Below are 13,885 nucleotides of genomic sequence, written 5' to 3'. Positions count from 1 at the left end.
TCAGAGTCTGCAGCCTACTTTCTGATTCTGTCTCCTTTTTTCTCGGCCCCTCCTCTGCTGGTACTCTTTCTCTCTCAAAAATAAAATAAAATAAAATAAACCATTAAAAAAAAAAAAACCCAGAGACTTGTAATAGCATCCGTGATAGAAATCTGAGACATGGATGCTTTAGGAGTCCACCAAATCTATAAAGAGGGTATCTAGACAATAATTCTAATAATTAACTAGAAAATCTAGGGTGATCGCATTTTTAAAAGTAATATTTAATAGTGCTATACTAAAATATTGATAAGTTTTAGTTGTAAAACAACCAATGGCTCATACTACCCCCCCCTTACTTGATAAGTTAAGACAACCTGCTTCATCTCATGAGCCTGAAATCCTGAGGTTCCTGAGTGAGAACGAGCCACTTATGGAAGTGAAATAATCTGACTACACTACCCTGAACTGTGCAGGCAGGAAGCCTTGCCAACCGTGATGCCAGAACTATGAGATAATGGGTATTTCAAAATGTCTGTCCCATCTCAGAACCCAGTCACCCGCTCACACCGGCACCTCAGCATCCCCGAAAGAAACTGAAGTGAACTTTGGTGCCAGAGAAACATCTTGACACCTAACTTGCAGTCCACTAGGGAAGATGCTGGGAGACCCGAGGAGGGTTACTTTCATTTTTCTTGGCTCCTGACTAATGGTATTGGTGTAGCCCCAAATAATTGCAGGACCTACCTGACCCATGTTGTGCCCACTCAAAGGAGTAAGCGCCCTCTGAGCAAAGAGCCAGTGTCAAAACTGGGCAGGAGAAAGCTGGCAGTGGACAGCCGTTTAGAAAATGTGTTAGGGCAAGTTTTAATTCTTAAAGAGTTTTACGTTTAAACAGACAAAGTAAACTCCTTACTCTGAAATTTTATTGATCAGGCTTGGGGATGGTGCCAGGTGGGAGGAAAGAGACAATATTTAATGAAATTAGGACCATTTCCAGGAAGAAAAGTGTGATGCTTAAGCGAAACTCTCTTGAATTAGAACAAAACCAAGAAAAACCAACGTCCTGGGATCACAGTGGTGCCTGGTGGCCTCCAGATGCCTGGCAACATGTGAAGAGGGAAGGCTGCTTCCCCTGTGAACTTGTTAGCAGATTCAGAGATGCACCACGTAGAGATGTATAGGTGTGTGTGTGTGAGATCTCTTTTCAAAGAGAAATACATTTGGGGGGGGGGGCGGGGGAAAGAAGCTTGCCTACGTTAATGGCTCTGCACTTAAAACTGCTACAGAGAAGGGTAAAGATTTGTCAAAGTCTGACCACAAAGCCTATCACCGCCAAATCAATACTGCCCTACGCAACTGGCTTGAACGGGTCTGGAGAGACAACCCACGGCCTCTCAAAATGAGTCATCGCCCTTCGCGACGCCCCCTTTTTGCGGATTAGGGAAAGGTCCCCAAGGCTGGCGAGCGTCTGCCATGAGGGCCGGGAGCTCAGTAACCCGCTGCCTGTTCTGCTCCCTGCCTGGCTCCCCACTGCCCGCAGCCGCCCCTTAGCCGGCAGTGCTCACGGCCACCCGCGCCGCCGCTCCCAGGCCCGCCCGCCTTCCTCCGCCGGGTCCTGGGCTCCCAGCTCTCACGGACTTCGATTCGGTCCCTCGTCCTCCAGTACGCTTCTCCAGAATTTCTCAGGGCCTCCAGGATCTCCTCGCTCCCATCCCTGAGCTCACGCTGCCTCCACTCAGATTACAGGCACAGTTTGCCCAGCGCGCACCACCGCGACCAGCCCCTTCCACTCCCCAAACTGTCTCCACGAAGGGCCCAAAGAGAGGTACCCTCCGCTTTATCCAGGATAAAACACCGCGTCCTAACAGCTGGGGTCTCAGCCACAGGCTAAACTTCCAGGCTCAGCGCGTACTCCGGGCGTCCCTGCACAGAAAGGCTGCATGGTCTCCGGAGTGTGCAGCTCCCAGACCCAGTCCGCGAGGCTCCGGCTGGCCGGGGACCCGGCCCTCCCCGGCCTGCGCCCCCCCAACGCCCCAGCGCTGCCATCTAAGGACCCGCGTCTTACTCGGGAGCTGGAACCAGTGGTTCCATCCTCTGCTGCTCCGGATCTGGAGGGGTGGCCACGGCCGTTAGATATTCCCCGCTTTTCCTGTACAGCCCGCCTGTGTGTGTGTGTGTGTGTGTGTGTGTGTGTGTGTGTGTGTGTTGGAGGGCAGAAGAAAGGGTCCTAAGTTTATTTTTCTAAAGCATATATAACTAAGTATTGAATAAAGCAGCCAAAGGCTCGGCCCTCCCCCAAACCTAGGAATTCAAAGCCACATGGCCACAGCCCTTTCCAGCCAGGCCACCTCCGCGCACACGCTCCGCTAGGCAAGGCCATAAAAGCCCTTTAAAGTCCGCGATCCTTCGGAGGACACCCCAGATCTGCAGCCCCTCCCGGGCCACCCTTTCCCCACGCCTGGAGCCCCAACACTCGGAGGGCGCCCCGGGGACGTCGCCTGAGGCCGCAACACTAGGAGGGCGCCCCGGGGACGCGGAGTCGGGGGCCGCCGCGCCCCCAGACTGGGCCACCCACCTCTTGGCGCGGGATCCTGGGGGGCGCAGTCCTCGAGCTCTGCTCCGGCGCGGGGCGTCTGAGAAGCTCCGGGGAAGGCGTGCGGCAGCCCCGGGGCCGGGGCGAGCGCTTCTGCCGGGCGCAGCGGCCGCTGGGCGCGCCGGAGGGCCAGGAGCGCCGCCCGTGGGCTGCCGGAGCCCGCCCCTTCCCCGCCCCTCTCGGCGCCCGGCGACCGCGGGCCGCCCCTCCGCTTCCATGTGCCCTCCCCATCCACCCACGCGTCTCTGGCTTTGGTGGAATCCAAAGCACAAACCGAGAAACCACGAAATGAATGAATGGGTACATTGGAGGGGTGGAGGGATGGAGAGATGGATGGATAGAGGCAAGTGAAGCCCAGTATTTCCTAACTGGGGAGAGGGCTCTGTGTCTGGGGATGTGGACCTGTTGTCAGTGCACGGGTGGGCGTGTCGGCGTGTGCACAGGCGGGTGTGTGTTGGGGTACACGTACGTGTATGTAAGTAGGTGGAAGCGTGTGGGTGTATGTGCGCGCTCGCAACGCCAGGGGCTGCTGAGCTCCTGCCCGAGGTGGGAGCAGTCCTTCATTTCGACACCGCACGACTGTCCCCGGGTAAGTACAACGGCCGGCAGCGGTTAGGAAGTGCGTCTTTGTGTTTTGGGGCTCTCCCCGTTGTGGCCTAGAGCCCAAGGTGTGGACGGGGATGCTTCCGGCTCACTGGCTCTCCAGAGCCGTCGCGCTGCCCTCCTCGTTGTGGCAGCCGGTGGCCTGGTGTCAACGCGCGTGTGTTAACAAAGCCATCGGCGGGGAAGGAGGCAGCTGATACACAAGGTGGGGCCGCATTGGGGTGGTAGCCAACCATCCCTCACTCTGGAGCGGTCTGAAATTTCAGTCTGTGGTCCCCTCCCCCAGCATGAATATTTAAATAATGTTAATGACCCTTTCGGGACTGTCTGGAAATCCTGAGAGGACACACGCTGAAACACCCTACACAGAAAACAGCATTTTTAAAAAGCAAGCAGTTATCTTACTCTGCACGCTCTCTGCAGAGGAAAATAATATAAGGCCAGGTTTCTTGAATTCAGCCTTCCACTAGGAAGGATGGGGGTTTTTCATTTTCCTATTTATTCTCTCTCCAGCTTTGTAAGTCAGAGTGCCTTACTCTCCTTGGAGTTTCCATTTCTAGGTGGGCCTGCTTCTTTCTGAACCCCTGGCCAAGGTCCTGGGGTCCTCTTCTGAGACTCAGTGCTGCCTGCCAAGCACAGCAGGAAAGACAGCTGCCGGGGTCTGGTTCTTCTTTCCTAATCCACAAAGGTCCTTGATCTCCAGTACAAAGAAATGATATCATTGGGAACTGCCCAGAAAGCCTGTCCACACTATTGACACATTAACAACAGCACCCTCTGCAGAAAAGACTCCTTTCCTGTCTTGAGCTGTATTCACACCTTTCTGGGAGGAGGGGGATAAAGTCTACAATGGAGAAGTCAGCTGATCTCTTCAGGGTTCCTGAATGTCAATAGGCTTCTTTTTCTTGCCTTTTAGGAATGGTTTCACCAGCCTCCTTGTAGGTCTCTACTCTTGAATTTCAATAGAATTTACTGACCGGTGGTCAGAGATTATAGAGCATTATCCTCAATCAATTCCTGTTCCTTCCCTTTCTTCCTTCTTTCCTTCCTTCCTTTCTTCTTTCCTCCTTCTGTCCCTCCCTTCCCCCTCTCTTCCTACCTTCTTTCTTTCCCTCTTTCCTTCCTTATAGCTCCTCCTGTCACTGACGTAAGGAGTTAAATATCTGAGTGCCCTACATCATGGTCTATTTTTAACATTTTACTAACATGTGAAAAACTCACATTGAAATGAGCATGTTTGGGTACAGTTATTTATTTATGTGGACCACAGACTCTCCAAGGAAAGATTCTAAAACTACAGCAGAGGTGAGGTTTTAGAAACAGTATTATGGCAGGTGCATCATGACTTTCTTCCTATGTTTCTAAATTAAAATAAATGTAAAGTTTATAAATCAAATTTGTTTCATCACTAGAGAGTACAGCGATTCACACCAGCTGAATTACATCCTCCCTAAAGCAATGCCAATTTTAATATTCATTTTAATTTAATATTACTTTTCATATTGGTTAATTAATATTAATTTTTTAATATTAATTTTAAAGCTCTGGTATATCTTACAGAAAACTATTGGGAATATTAATTTAGGAAAAATGCATATTCAACAGATATTAACTTACAAGAACATTTCCTTTTCTTCCATCTTATGTTAAAGAAGTAACCATGATTATACTAAACATTTTTAATATAAAATGCTTGGTGCATATCAGGTGCTCAGAAATATTCGTTTAATTTGTTCAATGAAATCAATGCGAGGGTATGACCATCTATGTATGAAAGTAAGAACTGTTTTTAATTAGCATTTTCTCATTTATTTCCCCCTCAGTCAGTGGTTCTCAGTTGAGGGTGATTTGACTCCCCAGGGGACATGTTGGCAATGTTTGGAGGCATTCCCGATTGTTATAATGGGGGGAGGGTGCTACTGACATCTAAGGGATAAGGTCCCAGATGTTGCTGACCAGCACCCCGGCAACAAAGGATTACCATGTTCCAAATGTCAATGGTGCTGAGGTTGAGACATCTGGCCTTGGACTCAAAGCCAATACCAAGGACCACAGACATCAGAACCACCTCTGCGCTCACTAAAAATGCAGATTTCTCGGCCCCACCTTTACCTACCGAGTCAGAATCCCTGGGGGCAGGGCTAGGAAAAGTGTTCTAACAGCTTCCACGTGATCTTAAGAACATGAGAATCTGAGAAATGCTGGAGATGGGGAAAGCTGGCTTTATCACCCAGCACATTCTTATGGGTACATCACATCATTTGTCTCTTAACATGATAATGGTTATTGGAGCTGAGGATATTTTATGAAAGAAGCACATTTAGTCTCCTAGATGCACTACAGAAGCCCATTTGAAGCAAAGAAAGGGCTACTAATTTTGTGGGGGAAAAAAAAAAAACATAGTTGAGATGTGTGAATGTTTAATACTCCCAAAGGCCCTACAGCATCTAGGACACAAAACCTATGGAAATTTTGCTTAGCCGGGAAAGAACTCAGGACTTCTTTCACTATGGCCTAATGTACATATCTGCCCATTTTGCATCTGCTATGTTGCTGGAGTGACATAAACTGTGCCCCGAGGGACAGTGGCCTCCAAGGGACCCAAGAAATACAATGTACCTGCCGAAGAAACACCAAAAGTAAAGGCTTTTTGGGAAAAAGGTCAGCCTAGATACAGATTGACAAAGCTCTTCTCTCTCTCTTCCCAAACTAAGCACAATGAACCAAGTCCTGCAAATACTGGTCTTTCAGTAGCCACACGTCCCTAAACTTAGAGAAAAGTAGAAACCGAAAAAAAGACTCAGTGAGTCCCTCAGAGAGATCATTTGCAAACCAAAAGGGGAGGTCAAGGGAGGCCCATCATAAAAGAGAACTTGCCACTTCCTCCTTCTAGCAAGGAGCAACATCAAAAAACATCAGCTGGATGTAATCTTCATATGTTAAATGTGCCCCACTGAAAATAAAGATTTACTAGGAAGAAGGAAGAGGAAGAGGAATAAGGGGTGAGGAGGAGGGAGAGGAGGAGGGGATTAAGGAAAAAGACCAACACCAAAAAGGCTGGCCCCCATGAAACCAATAGCCTTAGATCTGTGGGGCTTTCCCCACAAGCAACAGGTGAGGTCACTGGAAAGTTAGGAACAATCCCAATCCCAAGGGCATCATGGGACCAGATGCACCACTGAAAATGTATGAGAAGAAACAAACTGGGGAAAATATTTGCAACATACATAACGATGAATTACTATGTCTACTATGTGAAGAGTTCTTACAAATCAATAAGAAAATTGAAGAAAATCACCAAATACCTAATAGGAAAAAGAAAACAGTCGTTTATAGATAAATAATGCTCAAACTTCATAATTAAAGAAATGTAAGTGACAATATTGGGACAATATATTTTGCCTATGATATTGGTAAATACATAAAATACAAATTTTATTTCTTGTTGGTGAGGGAATGATGAAAATTAAGTGATTGTACTCTGTGGATGGGAATATACATTGATATTAATACATTGCTAAATTCAGAAGACAATTTGGTGATATCTCTTGAGATAAAAAAATATTTATACACTGTTCAAGTGCAATTCACTTTGGGAATCTATGGAGATTGGGGGTGGGGTGGGGAGAAGTCAGAGAATGAGAAATTCCTGATCACCGAAAAGGCCAAAGCAAAAGAGTATTTATTTAATATACACTTTTAAAGTTGTTTGCTGTGCTCTGTTGTGATGTAAGTACTTCTGGTAACCTCTTAAAACAGCATTTGTTTGGAGAGCCAAAGGCAAAGGGCTTGTATGAGGCTTGGTACAGGGTGGATATCAGGCAAGATAATGTGAGACGAAGAAGTCAAACTAAATAAGAAATCAGAACAACAAGTGAGTAGAACTCACCCCACCCCACTTGAGTTAACCCCTTGAGTTAAAAGCCCATAAAAATAGTGGGGTGGGCACTGGACATCTTCTACTCTGTCAGTAGGGGTTCAAATATTTTACTTTAGATATAAAAGGAAAAATTTATCCCTGCTGGCTGCAGGACTTGGGACAGCCAATTAAGTCCTAGGAGCCGTACGGGTCATTTGCTTGCTTTCTAAATCAAATAGTGGTTTTACCTTATTCATGTGGATGTTTTGTACGTCTATGGATTTGCCACTTAACACGGTTCTCCACTGATCCCTGATTCTTACTGAAAGGCAAAACGGGCATCTCCAGATAACGTGGCGTTTTCATAAAAGGGATGACCCATCATGGAGTGTTTTAACTGTCAACGTTTGGAGTGTACCACACATAAGACTGACACAGGTCAGTCAATGGACTGTTTGTTTGGACTTACAGTTGTGTTTTATCAAATTAAAAACACCCTTCTCAAAGTCAACTCTTCTCTAAGGTCAGACCTGGTTGCTAAGTGGCAGTCAGATCGAAAGCCTGCAAATCAGTGTTTTTCAAGCTAGCTCACGTCAAGAGTAGCCAGAAAAAAAGAAAACAACAGATTTTTCCCCCTAGATCTGAGCCCCAGGAATCTGTATCTGTTTAAGCTTTCCACATGATTCTGTTGCCCAGCCTGGTTTAGGGAGCACTTGGGGTGGACACCGTCCTGAGGCAGAAGGGGAGATCATGGACACAGAAATAGGGACAGTGTCATATGAGAATATTTGGCTCTAGGACTGTGTTTCCTCCCATTCTTGGCCTCATTTGTGATGCCTGCCTTTCCTTCCTTTCCTCTCCAGGGTCTGTGGCTTCCTTTGCCCCAGTACATTCCTTTCCTGCCTGTTCCACATTTATTTCCTTTTCCTGCATCCTCACACTTGGCCTCTCCTTTGCCAAACCTTCTAACACAAGGAAAGGGTGACCTCATGACATTCACCCCTGCCGTTTGAGACTCTTTTTTCAAAAGACCTTTAAAAACACTCCAAGTGAAACATTCCAAAACCCAAACAACTTTTGTCCATCTAATTGTCTTTATTTTGTCCCACATTGTAGCTGGCCTGTGCCTTCTCTACCTTGGCAAAGTGACATCGCATCATCCAGACTGCCCATTGTAATAAAGCTTTAAACGGTAGCATAATAAACAGAGAGTCATACAGTATTCCAAACTAAAATCTTCAATGAAAAGCAGCAACATGGGGAAGCCCTGTGTTGGGAAGGGTGGAGGAAAAATGCTATTTGCAGAGGGGAAGGGCAGGGTGGGGAAGGAAGAGGGCACAGAGGACAGAGTACCCCAGTGAGGGAAGAAGAAGTCACCCACCGCTACATGAGATGATTGTAGCCCACATCCTTAGCTCCAGAGGCCTCAGAGCTCATGTGCTAACAACAAAAACATACTCACGTATTACTTGGTAATTAGGAGCAACAAAGCCCTATGATGCACAAGTTCTTTGTTTCCTGGCTAAGGATTTTATCTCATTTAACGACTGAAGCATTTTAAAGATCTGCTGGGAGAGCCCGGGAGGCTCAGTGGGTTGAGTGTCTGACTCTTGATTTCAGCTCAGGTCATGATCTCACAGTTCGTGGGATCGAGCCCCACATCAGGCTCTGCCCTGACAGTGCGGAGCCTGCTTGGGATTCTCTCTCTCTCCCTCTCTCACTGCCCCTTGCCACCCCCCCCCCAATAAATATATAAATATGAAAAAAATAAATATATGAAAAATCTACTAGAGGCACCTGGCTGGCTCAGTTGGCAGAGCATCCGTGGTCTTGAGGTGGTGAGTTTGAGCCCCACGTTAGGTGCAGAGATTACTTTAAAAAAAAAGTACTAAAAATTCCAGAGTTCATTCCCTAATGGAGACAAAGCCTAAAATGAGGTACTTTTTAAAGCATGACATTGAAAACATAAAATATGGCCAATATACTTGGACCGTACAAAGCATGTTCACGGGGTGCTGGGAAACAGTGTCTGCCATGGCCAGGATAGTCCTTGCTGAGTAAACTCAGTGGATTTGCTTCTCATGAACGATCTGGGTTTTCAATGCAAAACCACCTTTCTTTCTGGTGGTGTTTAATCCCTTTTCAATTTTAGGTGAAGATGGAGAATTGTTTTTTTAGTTCTTAAAAAATGGGACTGTAATATTTTCCCAGTAATTCCCAAGTTTCCCTCAGAACTTGGGAGTACAGGCTGTTTGTTCATTTATGGAAAGAACCATAAAGACTTTCGGTAATATCAGGGGTGGAGAAAGACTAAATCTTGACATCGTAAATAACTCGGATGGTCGCAGAGGTACTTTTCGCAGTAGTTTCTGACTTACTCATCAAATGTTTTGATACGGAGACCTACCCAGGGAGAAAGCAGGCTTTTTCCTTCTACAACACTGTGTTCACATTACTTTACTTATCCTAGTGTTAAGTAGGATGATGAGCTATATTGTGAAGGCATTTTAAGTTTACATGCATGGGGTAAATTAATTACTTCCCTAAATAGCCACCAAGATTATAAAGTGTTACGATCATTTAAATATGGAGAATGCTAATCGCTGCTTCTACAGTATGTTTAAAGCCTCTGTTGGGATGGGACCATGGCCAATAGAAAATCACCCGAGAAGCCACCATAGCTTATGATAAAGTCAACTAAAGCACACAGAGCCACATGATCCGTGCAGACTCTGTACCTCCTCAGGTCAACGCTTTCTCCAAGGCATCCTCTTCTTCTCCTCTCCTCCTTACTTTCCGTCCTTCCTCCCTCTTTCCCTCCCTGGTTCCTTTTCTTTTTAGACCAGTGCCTGGTTAATTTTAGGAGCAGGCACTGCAAACTCAAATACCTTAAGAAGCCTGACAGATAACAGAAATGGGTAAAGCTGCCAGGTATCTGAAACAGTTTGTGTCTCCCATGAAGGGCTCAGGCACTGAGGAGCCTAGGTGCTGGACTGCTAAGTAATTTATAGACTGGTCGAGATAAGATAGGCAGGCACAGAGACGAGGACGGCGTGTTTAGACAGACAGCTGCTGCTGCTGCTGCTCCCGTTTTTTATTTTAAGCATTTTTTTTTCTTTGTGCACTCAATTGGGATGGGGGAGGGCATATCGAGATGCCAGAGACAAGAGAATAAGACCTAGGGAGAAAAAAAAACTACTCGTCACCCAAGCCACGTTCCTCATTTTATGGTATAACCAAGTGTCCATGAAATATAGAGTCTCTGGAGCGAGAGGCCTGGGATCGAATCCTGATCTGTCCCCTATTAGCTGTGTGAACTTGGGAAAGCCGTCTCTCTGAATCCTCACCTGTAAAAAAGGCAGATCAGAATTTCTACCATATATGGTTGCTGTGAGTGTAATGAGATCATCCACGTAAAGCTGTAAGCTCAGAGCCGGCGGCAAGGTCAGAACTCAGGGTCAGTTGTCAGTAGCGAAGCAAATGAATGCTAGATGGATCCTACAGCATTTGAGTAGAACCGCCCAGCAAGACTGGGTTAAAGTCAGGACTCAGATGCAGTCCTGCTCACTCCCAGCCCGGTGAGAAGTTCTTTGCTGCAAGCTTGCTTCCTTTGGCATTTTTATTACTTTGAAAGCGAACACCCAACAACAAGAATTACACGGGACGGTGAGGGGAAGCCCGGGTATTAAGGCCAGGCTCAGATCTGTGGCCCATCTCTGGGGGTCTGGCAGTAAGGCCAGACAAGGTGCAGAAGCGGGGGTAGCGTCGTATTGGCAGCCCGGGCACCCAGGGTGGGCTGTGCTGTCAGTGGGGTTTTGCTTTGGGTTCTCTTAAAGCCTCCAGCCCATTCTCAACATTCTGTGATAGTTGACAGGCAGAGGACGCTGCCATGGACCTGAACCCGACGGAGGGGGCTGGGGATGAGGGCTCCCCACTGACACTCAGGTGTGCTGTGCTTCGTGCCCACTCTCGGAAAGGGATGCCTTCCGGGCACTGTATCCAGAGGGCCCGGTTCCCACAGGAGTAGGCATCATCTTATCCCGGGGCAGGGACCCTGCCATGCTGAAATGAGCAGAGTCAGTGTCCCCACCGTCTGCCCCCCGCCCCCCTCTTCTTCCAGCCTTGGCATCACCTACCGCTCTTGTTTTGTGTGCCTTGGGATCACTCAGTCTGCCCTGGATCCACCAGCTCTGGAAGCCATTCTCCCTCACACTCCTCTCTTCACCTACAAAGTCCTTCTCACCAGTCCTGGCCTGTCCAACTCCTCCCCTTCCAAGGCCTCTTCCTCAGCCTGCCCCAAAGGCTGCTCTTGCCCAACCACAATCTTCTTCCCCCCATTCCCATTATCTTGACCTTCCCCTGGGTAGAGACATTCTACTGAGTGCACCCTAGAATCCTGCCTGAGGCCCAGCATCTTCCCGTGCGTATCCATCCAACCCACATACTCCAGCCAAACTCCGTACATGCCTCCCCGCCACTCATCTTCCCTGCATTTCCTGACTTAGGGTCTTGTGGTCCCCATGGTCACCTCTGCCTTCTTCTTCACTGAGGTCCAGCCACTGTAGTTTCTCTTACTGTCCCCACTGCTTCTGCATAGTCCAGTCCTTCCTCCTTTCTGACCTGGACCGTCACCGGCCTCTTGACAGGCATCTCTGCCTTTGGCCTCTCCCCCATCTTGTCCATCTTTCACAGGGCACCCGAGTTCACCTCCTAAACCAATCTCCAACGGCTCCTCTTGCCAAAATTAAAACTCCTTCTCATTCAATCATCTATCCGTTTCACAGATATTTATTAAGATCCTGTCATGTATGACATACCCTGACATGTGTTGGGGAGGTGGCAGTGAACAGTCATATGCTTGCTCTCTCTCTGGAGGGGGCGATGAGTGCTCTTGCTGTTTCTTCCAGACTACTGTCCTCCTTTCTCAGTAAGTCGCCCTCCCTCACCACTTGAAGATTTCAGCAGCTGTCACTCTGTCCACCAACACTCTGATAATAAATCATTATAATAAAATGCTCTTTTCAACTAGCCCCCATTTGAGTAGGTTTCTAGGAAATGTCTTCACAAGTTTGTTTATTTTGAGAGGTGGGGGAGGGGCAGAAAGAGAGAGAGAGAGACTGAGAGAGAAAGAGAGAGAGACCGTGAATCCCAAGCAGGCTCTGCACTGTCAGCACAAAGCCCAACGTGGGACTCAAACCCACGAACCATGAAGAGAACATGACCTGAGCCAAAATCAAGAGGTGGATGCTTAACCAACTGAGCCACCCAGGCACCCCTGGAAATGTCTTTTTAAAAGCAAAGCACCAACTCACAAAAATAGCCTTTTGAAACACATTGAATAAAATAGTTCTTAAGCTTTTAGGTTAAAAAAATATATGCACTTTTAAAACACCAAATAAACTAGACTTTCCTGTAAGGCAAATGCCAAGGAGAATTTGGTACTTTGTATGAAAGGACCTCACGACCCTTATATTTCTAAAATTTACCCTGGGTGAATTTGGTTGGCCTTTCCTTTTCCTCTCCTATTTTCTGTGCCATTCTTCTCTCTTTAACTCGTTAATCGCAAACCCAGCTCTTCTCAGACATGTCACTGGCACAAAAAACGTGTGGCTTGAAAGTTACGGAGTCCCTCCACAAGGAAAACATACTGTATGGTCTTTGCTCTGGATCTGAACTCCAAGTGAAAGGGTGCTTGTGACATTAACAGGTTCAACATTTCCCCAAGAAAAGAAGAGCACTTGTGGACCACAGACAGGAGGTGGGTTCTAGGCGGGACCTTCCACAGGTTACCTTACCCGCCTGTGCCTCAGTTTCCCAATCTTTAAAATAGGGACGATTACATAGTATCTATATCATGAGCCTGTGGTGAGCACTGGATGAGGTAATGCTAACAAAGTCCATAGAACCTACCTTTTCGATTCTCAGTAAATGTTAGCTACTGGTTATAATTTTTCTGTGTCAGTCTGTTGCTCTGTAATTTCCCTATGTTCAGTCCCAAAAGCCAGAGTGGTCTTAGATCAGATCATTTCTTGACTCATTCCTTCTCCTAGGGGATCATAACTATTTTCCTGTTGTTAAATTTTAATTAAGACATTTTCCCAATTTTAAAAGAAATTTGTCCTCATTGTATGGAAAGCAATAAATTGTGGGCTCTGGAATATTACAGACTTCAGACTGAATCCTGACTCCACTCTTACAGATTTTATGATCTTGGGAAATTGTTATGTTCTCAGAGCATCGATTTCTTCATCTGTCGTACCGATGGGACAAGGAGAGTACATACCTCACAGTGTAGTTGTAAGTGTTAAATAAAACAATGCAGGTAGAGTAACATAGTGCCTAGCCCTTGGTGAATGCTGGGAAAGCAGTGGGGGACAAATCAGGAAGGGAAGAAAGAAGCAAAGAAGGAAGGGAGAGAGGAAAGGAGAGAAGGAGGAAGGAAGGAGAGAGGGAGGAAAGGAGAAAGGGTGAGAGGAGAAAAAAACAGGAAGGTGGGTCAAGACTATTACAGGATAAGAAAAGTTTGATGAAGTCCACATGGAAGAAAAAGGTTCATTTTAATAAACTGTCAAATATGATGAAAAATGCTTAGAAACAGGATGCATTTTTTTTATTTGAAAAAGAAGAAGATTCTCTGCCTCTTTTTCCAATGCCATTTCTCTTAAGAGGGATTTTCCTATGTCACTCATGGGATAAACTTAATATAAACTTGGAAAGTTTTTTCATATTTGGGTTTTGTTCATATTTTCTTTGCAAGAACCAACATATTTAAAACACATTAAGAATAATAAAAATAGTGGCTCTTACTGGATAAATGTTTGTCTATTTCTCAACCTTAAATGAGCTTT

The 13,885-nt window shown here is 46.5% G+C and overlaps 1 protein-coding gene across 11 annotated transcripts in view; it reads right to left on the bottom strand.

The window, feature by feature from the left end:
* PALM2AKAP2 (PALM2 and AKAP2 fusion) overlaps positions 1 to 13,885 on the bottom strand; it is a 480,648-nt gene that overhangs the window by 101,756 nt on the left and 365,007 nt on the right. Inside the window, exon 1 of one of the 11 annotated variants that reach the window (XM_060609064.3) lies at positions 2,558 to 2,726. The exons of the other annotated variants lie outside the window; for them this stretch is intronic. The gene's annotated coding sequence lies outside the window, so the exon portion shown is untranslated. Of the gene's footprint in view, positions 1 to 2,557; positions 2,727 to 13,885 lie in introns of those variants that run through there. 11 annotated transcript variants of the gene reach the window in all.

Source organism: Panthera onca, chromosome D4, assembly GCF_046562875.1.
Source record: "Panthera onca isolate mPanOnc1 chromosome D4, mPanOnc1 haplotype 2, whole genome shotgun sequence".
NCBI classification, from domain to species: Eukaryota; Metazoa; Chordata; class Mammalia; order Carnivora; family Felidae; genus Panthera; species Panthera onca.
This window is presented reverse-complemented; position numbering and strand designations above follow the sequence as displayed.